Here is a 10,689-nt window from a genome sequence, read left to right as displayed (position 1 = left end):
TTTATTTATACCCCGCCCTTCCCTGCCAAACCAGGCTCAGGATGGCTAACACCAATAAAATCACAACAAAAACATAAAACAATTCATTAAAATACAGATTAAAATACAATTTAAAATTTAATCAAGACTGCAGCCTCATTTTTAAGTAGCCCACCAATCACACCAAAAGAATGAAACATCAGGGTTAAACTGAAATCAACCCGTCTTGCAGGCCCTGCGGAAAGATGCCAAATCCCGCAGGGCCCTGGTCTCTTGTGACAGACTGTTCCACCAAGTCGGGCCAGTACTGGCCCTAGTTGAAGCCAACCTGGCATCCTTGTGGCTTGGGACCTCCAAAAAGTTATTATTTGAGGACCTTAAGGTCCTACCCGGGACATACCAGGAGAGGCGGTCACTTAGGTATGAGGGTCCTAAGCCGCATAGGGCTTTAAAGGTCAAAACCAGCACCTTAAACCTGACCCTGTACTCCACCGGGAGCCAGTGCAGCTGGTAAAGCACTGGATGGATGTGGTCCCACGGCAAAGACCCCGTGAGGAGCCTCGCTGCGGCATTCTGCACCCGCTGGAGTTTCTGGGTCAGCTTCAGGGGCAGCCCCGCGTAGAGAGAGTTACAATAATCAAGTCTGGAGGTGACCGTCGCATGGATCACTGTGGCCAGATCAGGGCGAGATAGGTAGGGGGCCAACTGCCTAATACGGCGGAGATGGAAAAATGCCACCTTTGCTATGGCTGTAACCTGAGCCTCCATGGAAAGTGAGGCGTCAAAGGTTACACCCAAACTCCTGACAGAAGGTGCTGGCACTAATTGCACCCCCACAAGAGATGGATGTTGGCCCCCCAACCCCATGTCGTCTCAACCCAGCCAGAGACCTCTGTCTTCAAAGGATTTAAAAAGGCTTTTAAAAATTTGGCAAGGAAAGGGACTTAAAATAACAGAGGTCGGTCCCTGAGAGTTGAGAGAGAAGGAACAGTGCAATTTTGTATCCGAGGCACTTGTCAAAAAGTAAAGATTTGGAAACTTCTGAAACTGTTTCCCCAATAAAGAGGGGAATGATTTGGGATTTATTTGGACTGAATCTTGATGTGGAAAAAGTTTTACCCGTTTTCTTCCAGAGGTCTTGGAAAACTTGGCAAGAAACAAAGGCAAAATGGCTGCGAGAGCAGCACAATATAACGGTTTTGTTTAGACTATAAAGTTATTTTTTACCTTGAAAATGACAAAGGGAAAGTATTCTGCGGAGTTCCAGGAAAAGACTTTGGAGTTTCTACAACAGATGCAACAGAATATGAAACAGATGGATCAAGCTGTGAGAGCTTCAAATCTAACTTTGCAGAAGTTAGGTTTGGATAAAAATATTGAAAGTATGTTTTTATGTATGCCACGACAGCAGCCAGAATCTTATTGGCAAGAACCTGGAAGGGTGAAGAGATACCAACAGTGGAAGAATGGCAGATGAAGTTAATGGAATATATGGAACTCGCAGAACTGACCGCTAGAATCCGAGACCAGAGGGAGGAGAAGGTGTCGCAAGATTGGAAGAAATTCAAGGACTATTTATTTAGATGTGTTAAATTGAATGTTTGAATATTTGTGCAGAATTATTTAGAAGAATCGGCTTTAGCAGGTTAATATTAGATAAAATGGTTTAGAAGAAATTTTGGATGTGACAGAATTAATGGTTTAAGTAGAATTTGAGATATAGGATATAAGTTATGACCTATATTGGAATAAGTAAATTTAAAGAGCATTAAGAAATTGGGTATATGTTAAAGGGTTAAGAAATAAAACTACCTAAAGAGTATATGTGATTTTAAAGGCAGCGGAAGGAACAGGGGAAGTCCCCTGAGAGAGAAGATATAAATAAGAAGATAAACAAAGATAGGTGTTTATTAAGGTTTGTATGTGTTTCTTTTTTCTTGGTTTGTTATTTTATGTTCTCTATTGTTTATTATGTATTATGTTTTATTGTGTTTATGTTTGTGTAATGTTGTTGTTTTTTGCTTTGTTTTATTGGAAAATAATAAAAAATCTTTATAAAAAAAATAAAAAAAATATTGAAAGTATGGAGGTGACAACACCAGTCTGAGGAGTTATTGGAGAGGAGAAATTAGAAGAAGAAAACCCAGCCAGTGACTTTTGGACAGAGGAAGATGTGGACATTGGAACTGATAATGGAAATTTGATTTTGCAAAAGAAAAAAAAAAAGAGGTGCAGCCAGTGTGGTTTGCAATTTGTTATGAGAAGGATACTTGGAAGTTCACTCTGCAAAAAATAAGAAGAAAACAGAAGAGAAAAAGATGTGACTTTTGGGCTCATGCCTTTGAGAGGGTGGGTGTGGGTTAAAAAGGACACATTTTTATTATCTCTCTTGTTTATATGGTTTAGACTTATGGATTTGGATGTTGATGTAATGAGAAGAGGTTAAGAATTAATAGCCAAAATTTCGAGACTGGAGGGAGGGAAGGGTGTAGAAAAATGAAGAATTAAGGGGTTAAAATTAGGATAAAAAGGGGGGAATTTGATAAGGGTTAAAGAAAGTTTCAGAAGCACGTAGGAGCTGAGGTTTGAGATTAAATATTAGGAGTTAAGTGTGTTATTATATGATTACTTTTAAAAAAGATAAGGAGAAAATATATTGAGATTAAGCAAAATTAGATTCGACCATGATTGGAAAACTGGTAAAGAGGAAAGATAGTGAACTGAACGGGGGGGGGGGGGGGGAGGGGATCTGAGGAAGTCAATATACAATGAAATTTAGGAAGGAATAATGTCTGGCCTATGGAAAAGGGCCAGACCTAAGCAATGATTATTTGTATGTTAAATTTGAAATGTCTAATATTAGCTCCTGTGAGAGAGGAGTTTGGATAATTGCTTCCCTCACTTGGGGGGGGGATGGAAAATTTAACTGATTATGTAATGTGCTTAAAATTGTTAAAATCCATAAAATATACATTTATTTGTTTTTGTTTTTAAATAAAAATAATGATCATCCAAAATCATGGGAAAGCCCCCAGCAAGTCTGCCAAGCCGAGCATCTCCTCACCACCAGCACGTCCAGCTGCAAACAGGGTCCTCCTTCCTGGCTTCCTTTGGCCCCCTCCCCCAAGCCTCCGCTCCAAGGGAAGCAGCCAGAGCCAATCCTCTTTCCCCAGCCAGGGAGCCCCATGCGGAAAAGCCTCACCTCGCAGCCCGCCCTGCCCTTGGACACCTGCCAGGTGTGGGGAAGAGTAATTAGGAAGCTGCTGGAGAGAGGAGCTTGTTCTGCGTGGGTGGCCAACACGCAGCCCAGATGACAGCCAGCAGCCCCACCCGGCTGCATCCCATACCTGTGGTTGGAAACGGAGCGGGAGAGGCTGCGGGGCTGCGGGTGGGGAGCCCAGGGCGCCCTTGGAGCCCCCAAAGACCTCTGGGTCTCATCACCCCCCACATCCAATGCCCTTTTAAATGAGTTGGGGGTATTGATTTGTTTTGTTCTTGTTTTTATTATGTTGGTTTTGTTTTTTATATTGTAATTTTATGTTGTGAACCACCCTGAGATCTATAGATGAAGTGCGGTATACAAATTTATTAAATAAATATAATGATAATAATACCTGAGGGGAGAAGAAACCGTCCGTCCCAGGGGCAGCGCCTTTGGACTGTCGCCTGGGCTGCGCTTGCCATCTCTGCTGCCCCATGGGAGGGCCTGGAGCGCAGTGCCAGGATCCAGGGGCGCAGGAGATCTGCAGCAGCTTGTCCTGCTCTTTAGCCCTGCGGGGCTCAGGGCAAGAACTGTGGGAGGTGCGGGAGGCTGGTGGACAAAGGGCACCCAAGTTCCTAAATGTGGCAACCTTTCTGTGTAAGGGAGTTGTTCCACCCCTTGGCTGTTTCCGTTGCCCTTTTCTGAAGCTTTTCCAGCTCCACAATCTCGTTTCTGAGGAGAGGCAGCCAGAACAGGCCAAGTGTGCTTGCACTGTGCCATTCTCCATGCCTGCAAGTACTACATGCCTTCCAAGTGTCCCCATCTTTCAGAAGTCATCCCAGTTTCTGATCTGATCCCGGAATGTCTCTGGTTTTCCTTTTTCCTCCCCTCCATGTCTCAGAGAACAATTAAGAATGGTGTGTGTGCAGGTGCAAAAACGGAGTCCAGTTTATACCGAAAATAAAATCCCTGCACCAAATGAAGGAAATGTTGAAGCTGGCATAAAAAGCCTTTCCTATAATTTTGAAGGGAAATGTCAGCAATCCACTTTAAATTGCAATGCTTCAGCAGCCGGGCATTTATTGTAATCTATTGAAGGTGTTGTACACGATCCCTTCACTTGCACAATTTTTTCTTTACAACAATCCTGTGAGGTAGGTTTAGTGGAGAGGTTGTCATTGGCCCAAGGTGACAAATGATGTGTATGTGATGTCTTCATGTGTGGCAAGATCAAACGAGGGAGCAGCTTCCTGATACAACAAGAACAACAACACCCCAGTCACTCTGTCCCTATTTTCACAGCACAAAAGATGGAGGGTCTGGTGTGAGCAGTGTGGGAAGCCCTGAAGGACGGACTCCACCTGTCAATCAATCCCTGCTTTGCACATGCTCTGCTTCAGTGCCCTAAGCTCAGCTGTTAGGCAGGTGTTTGACAAGAGCAGCCCTGCCCAGGAGGCTGCCTAGGGCAGCAGAATCTCAAGAGGTGGGCAGAGGAAGACATGGTTGTCAGCCACATGCCCTCTTCTGCAATCACTTTTGGGGCACACGTACAGCCACCTCCCCCAGGCTGCTCTCCAGCGAAACCTGGTCTTCTGGTTTTTGGCAAGGACCAGAGTTACATGCAGAGTCTGTGGCAAAAATGGTGGGAGGAGGCCGCCCTGTTGAAAGGCGCATGACGTCTAGAAGGCAAGCCAAGCCAGCACAGCTGTAAAAAATTCCCTGCTAGTGATCATTGGGAAAGAGACTGGAATTAAAACTGGAAACATGAATAGATATCCAGTCTGAAACCATACCGGACCTGGCTAAGCTGTGCAAATGTGCTCACAGTTTTATTGCTGCACCAATTGCATAGAGAGGCGGGTCCAGCAAGGGGAGCCTTAAGCTGAGAGTCCCCGTGTCCCCCCCCCCCGACTCAAGACAGGGGCTTTGTAGCAGAAGGGCCTCCAGGATAGGAAGGGGGCAGAATCTCTAGCACAGCCAAGGGACCCAACCCCTCCCTCTGTTTTTCTGTCTTTGTCTTTTATTTTTATGCTGTGAACCACCCTGAGATATACGCATGAAGGGAGGCGTACAAATTTAATTAATCATTATCATCATCATCTCAGCAGAGCCCCTCCTGGAGAGCAACTAGTGGGGGCAGTTGCCGTGCCCAAGGGTGGGAGTGGGTCTGGATGTCTTCTTGGAGGGCATTTGGTTGTCAATGGGGCTCTTTTCACCCAGCAGGAGCTGAAGGGCAACAGCAGCAGCAACAGGAGGATGAGATGGGGGTGGGGGCTGCTGGGGGGGGTGAGTTTCACATGAACAAGAAGGACACTCCTGCCCTGGAGCCCCAAATGAACTTGCTTCAAAAATGCTGCTTGGCTGCGGGCATGAAAGGAGAGCAGCAGGACATGCTTCTCCTCACGCACTTTGCTTCTGGGGAAGAGGAACTTGACGCAGGGCTTGCTTTGAAGGGCCCCCACTTCCTCCAGGCCTGTAATTCCAGCCCTCACCCCTGGTCCCACAGAACTGGATGGGGCAGGGAGCACCAGACCCAGAGGGGCATCCTTGGTCTCTGGTCTCCAGTCAGGTCTGGGCAGATGGAAGAATGTAGAGGCAGAATCCGAGAGAGGAAAGGGAGGTATTGCAAGGGGGGTGGGGGGGGGAGAGAGAGAGAAGAGAAGAGCAGCTTATCTGATGCAATGTCTTCCCTTCCTCCTGAGCTGGCCAGGGCAGGTTCTTATCGTTGCCTGCTGCTCCTGTTTCTCACGCCAGGTTCAGGTAAGAGGATGGATCACCTGAAGGTCATGCACCACAGACACACACACACTCTCTCTCTCTCTCCATGTCCAGGCAGCCTTGGAAGGGAGCAGGTGGCTCTGTTTGCCTCAAAGCAGGCAGGGGGGCCTCTCCCCCCCATCTTTCCTTGGGTGCTTCAAGGGGAAAGAGGCTCAGGAAGAGCCAGTTGGAGGCCTCAGGTGGCAGGTGCTGGGGGGCAGGAGGGGCTGGAGGACAGGGCTGTGCCTGGATTGGGAACTGCCCTGCCAGAAGTACTCCTGGTTGTAGTTTGTGCAGGGAATGGCGGCCCAGGAGGAGGCCTCAGGGGCTCCCTTTGGCACTCAGATGGATTCATGCAATCCTTTGCTTCTCTCTGAACGCACCCTGGATAAGGTCCACAAGTCCCCACAAGTGTTTTTGCAGGCAAAAGCCTGGCTGAGTTGATGCTTGTCATTCCTCCCTGCTCAAGGATGCAGAGATCATGCCACACACCTGGGGCTTCGCCTTCCTGTCAGCTTCTCTCTAGCTCCAGGTGCCAAATACCTCTGTCATGCTGAGACAACAGAGTTCGCTGGTGTGGGGCGGCTGCTCTGCTTATGCTGCATATATTTAAATTCTGCATGTTGCATTTCATGCCACCTAATGACCCTATTTTTTTAAAAAAAATCAACAACTCTGAACCCAAATGAGATTAACCTTTTGTGTTCACAAGACAGCTTCTACTGGAATAAAGTTGTTTGTCCTCAAAGTGACCCAAGATTATCTGCTGTTGTTTTTCCCCAGCTTTTTAGAAAGCAGGAACAGAGTCATTTGTCATGCCGATGAGCATTGTGGCAACTTCCATGTTGCATTTGCATTGCAAACCACCCTGCTTCTCTCAACATCCTGAGTGCACCTGCCTTTCTGGTTTTGCTGTGGACATTTAACAACAACGCATGGTGAGAGGGCAGGTTTGCATGACAGCCCAATCTGATTGGATAGGGCAAGGCCCACAAGGGTATCTGATGCCCCTTCACCTGGCCTGGCACAGCAATCCCCCAAGGCCATAGCTTCCCCTGCCCATGATGCTGCTAGGAGCCTGGGAGGGGCGAGGGGAGTCCCTGAAGGGCCTGTCTCCAGCTTAGCAGCCCCCCTGCTTGCAGGGTGGGCTCAGTAGATTGCAGGGTGGACTCAACATTGGCTAGTGGAAGATCATGGGCAGCTCATTCCTGGCACTAACCAAGGAGCTGCAGCGCAGGGTGAAGGCAGCCAGGAGCGTTGTCTGCAGGCTGATGAGGCAACCCTTGGCAGCTCACCTTCAAATGCATGCTGGCAAGTTATGTGGGAACCTGGCTTAACTGGCACCTCCTGTTGGCAAGAGAGTCCACCTCTCTATTAACCTAAGTAGGCAGGCAGGCAAGTAGCCTCCTCTGTTGTCGCTCACACTTTGCTACAAGGGCAGACAAGCAACACTCAGCAGCAGCAAGCAGGCAGGCAGGCAGGAGAAGAAGATGCCAAGAGGGCTGCCAAGCGGCTGCCTGCGCCTGCCTTTTGCCTGGTGGCTCCATTGGCTCCTTCTCCCCCAGGCAGGGAGGCTGCTTGGAATGGCTTCATCTGCGAGACCTCAGCAGGATGCTGCCTGTCACTCAAGACAAGCACAGAGGCAAATTCTTAGGGGCTCCTGCCTCAGCCGGCCAAGGAGAAGCTCTTGCAATGCCTGGTCAAGGTGGGTAGGGAGGCTGAGGTGCTAAGAACTTTGGAAGCAACCGTATATCAAGTCAAACCATTGGCCCATCTAGCTCAGGACTGCCTACACTGGCTGGCAGCAGCAGCAGCAGCTCTCCAGGATTTCAGGCAGGGGCCCTCCCTGAAGATGCCAGTGGAGATTGAACCGGGGACCTTCTGTTTGCAACGCAGACGCCCTCCCCAAACTTGCACAGCCCCCATGGAGGTCTCCTGCTGGTGATTCAACATCATCTCCTCCTCAAGCAAGAGCTTCCATCCACCTGCAGGTGCTGCTCCTGTTGCTGCGGACATTGATTGTGGGCCTGGGACATTGGAACTCAGAGTGGTTTGTGGGGGACTTGGCCCACCTGGCCTCCAAGTATCCTCTCTTCCAGGGCTTCTCCCCCACCTGCTGCTACCTGGGATCCTGGGGCCTTTCCCCTACAATGCAGGTGGCCAGGGGCCAAACATGCTGGCTTCTCCCTAACCTTCCCTGCACACCTGAGGATGGGCAGCAGAGTCTGCAGGGGGTGGGGCAAGAGAACCAGGCCATGGACTTGGGAATGCAGCTGCTGCTTATCACCCCCTTAATTAGAGGCCTGGAAAATTACTGTCTGGCCGTCAGTTGCACTGCCGGGCAAAGCAAGATTGAAATTGGCCTCTTCTTCTTCTTCTTCTTCTTCTTCTTCTTCTTCTTCTTCTTCTTCTTCTTCTTCTTCTTCTTCTTCTTCTTCTTCCTCCTCCTCCTCCTCCTCTTTGCAAGATGCAAAACACCCCCAGGGAGCTTCACCTCTCACCCTCATCTCCTGTCCTCTCCTTTGGGACATTGCTGGCAGCAGATGGGAAGAGGAAGGTCACCGGCAGAGCAGCAAGGAGGCCTCTCATCTCCCAGCACCATCTCCCCTCTGGCCGCCTGGTCATCCAGGCACTTCCTCCTCCCCCCTCTGAGTTCTTCCTCATTGCAGGACAAAACACCTCCTTGTTCTGTCCAGGACAGGCCTGCTGGTGCTGAGCTCTCTCCTTAGGCAACAGAGCCTAGAGGTCGGGGGGGGGGGGGAGGTCAGACCACAGCAGCTCAAGGAGGCTGTGCTGTGCTGGGTGAGGAAGAGATGCCTTTGCCACAGCTCACGGAGTAGGGGGGCTTCCAGGGGGGCTTTCTGTGCACCAGGGGTCCCAATGCTTTGCACTGTGCCGAAGTAAGGAGGCGTTGCTTCCCTCCCTGGTCCAGCTGCCTCTTCCTTGCTAGTTCTTCTCAGCTGTGAGGGGCCACTGCAAGAGCACAGGCAGAGGGCCTTCTTGGTGGTGGCGCCTGCCCTGTGGAACACCCTCCCATCAGATGTCAAGGAAATAAACAACTATCTGACTTGAAGAAGAGGAGGAGGAGGAGTTTGGATTTGATATCCTGCTTTATCACTATCCTAAGGAGTCTCAAAGCGGCTAACAATCTCCTTTCCCTTCCTCCCCCACAACAAACACTCTGTGAGGTGAGTGGGGCTGAGGGACTTCAGAGAAGTGTGACTAGCTGAAGGTCACCCAGCAGCTGCACGTGGAGGAGCGGAGACGCGAACCCGGTTCCCCAGATAACGAGTCTACCACTCTTAACCACTACAACACACTGGCTCTTCAGAAGACATCTGAAGGCAGCCCCGTTTAGGGTACTTTTTAATGTTTGAAGTTTTATTCTGTTTTTAATGTTTTGTTGAAAGCCGCCCAGATGGGTGGGGTAGAAATAATAATAATAATCATCATCATCATCATCATCATCCTGTTGGATGAGCTTCAGCCACTGGGCTGAGCTAAATGCCTTGTCCAGGCCCTCCAGCGTCACTGACTCACTGCATAGGGAAGTCTCTCCCAGAAGCTGCTCTTCCTTTGCAAAATTCCCTTTCTGGCCTGAGGGACAGTGTGATCTCCCCGGCAGCCCATCTCCATCAATGCATATATCACATATATTCAACTATTGTTTTCCTTATTTGCATATTTGGTTTCTTCCTTTTATATCCTGCCTTTCTTCCACCATGGAGCCGGTGTGTGTGTGTGTGTGTGTGTGTGTGTGTTCATGTGCCAGATGTTTGGGGGTTTCCAGAGGGTCCCCCATCTATGCACCAACCCAATCCAGACCGGCTTTCATTGTGGCCTTCAGACCATACCCTGGGAGCGTGGTTTTAGAGACGAGTGACGTTCTAGGATGGAGAGTGATTTACAGAGTGGTTTAAAAACATTGTAACAATATCATAAAATGTTATAGGACCCATTCAGAGAACCTGAGGCTTAAACACAGCACATCATTAACCAAGCTTTATGAGGAACAGTTGAGGGAGTTGGGGATGTTTAGCCTGGAGAAGAGAAGACCGAGAGGAGATTGACAGCCATCTTCAAATATCTGAAGGGCTCCACGTGCAAGATGAAGCAATCTTCTTTTCTCCCTGTTCTGGAGGGAAGGATCTGAACTAAGGAGTCAAATTACAAGAAAGGAGATTCCAACTAAACATAAGCTAGAGCTTTCTGGCCATAAGAGCTGTTCAGCAGTGGAACAGGCTCCCTTGGAAGCTGGTGGACTCTCCTTCCTCTCCTTAGAGGTTTTTAAATAGATGGCCATCCATCAGGGATTATTTAGCCATGATTCCTGAAGTGCAGGAGGTTGGACTAGATGACTCCTGGGTCCCTTCCAACTCTGCGATTCTATCATTTTCCTAAAGCAAATGCATCCAAACAAATAGCAGGAAACAACATTATTTGTGTGAGCCCAACAGCCCCACAGAACTGGCAAAGGCTGGTCTTGTGCAGGGTGAGCCAAGCAGGGAGGGAGCCCCACAGAACTGGAGAGGGGGGAATCTGACCTGCCCCAGCAGACACCCCCAGCTGCTGCCAGGGGCTTTCTAGGGGAGACGGCCCCGCCTTGTCTTCCTGCTTACAACAACCCTCTCAGGCAGGTTCTTGTTATCAGCCCATATTGTTGCAGTTGAGAGCACCATTGACTTCATGCCCAATGAGATTTATTTGCCTTAATTTATTGCATTTCTATCCCACCTTTTTCCTCCAAGGAG

Source organism: Lacerta agilis, chromosome 6 (assembly GCF_009819535.1).
Source record: "Lacerta agilis isolate rLacAgi1 chromosome 6, rLacAgi1.pri, whole genome shotgun sequence".
In the NCBI taxonomy this organism is placed as follows: Eukaryota; Metazoa; Chordata; class Lepidosauria; order Squamata; family Lacertidae; genus Lacerta; species Lacerta agilis.
This window is presented reverse-complemented; position numbering follows the sequence as displayed.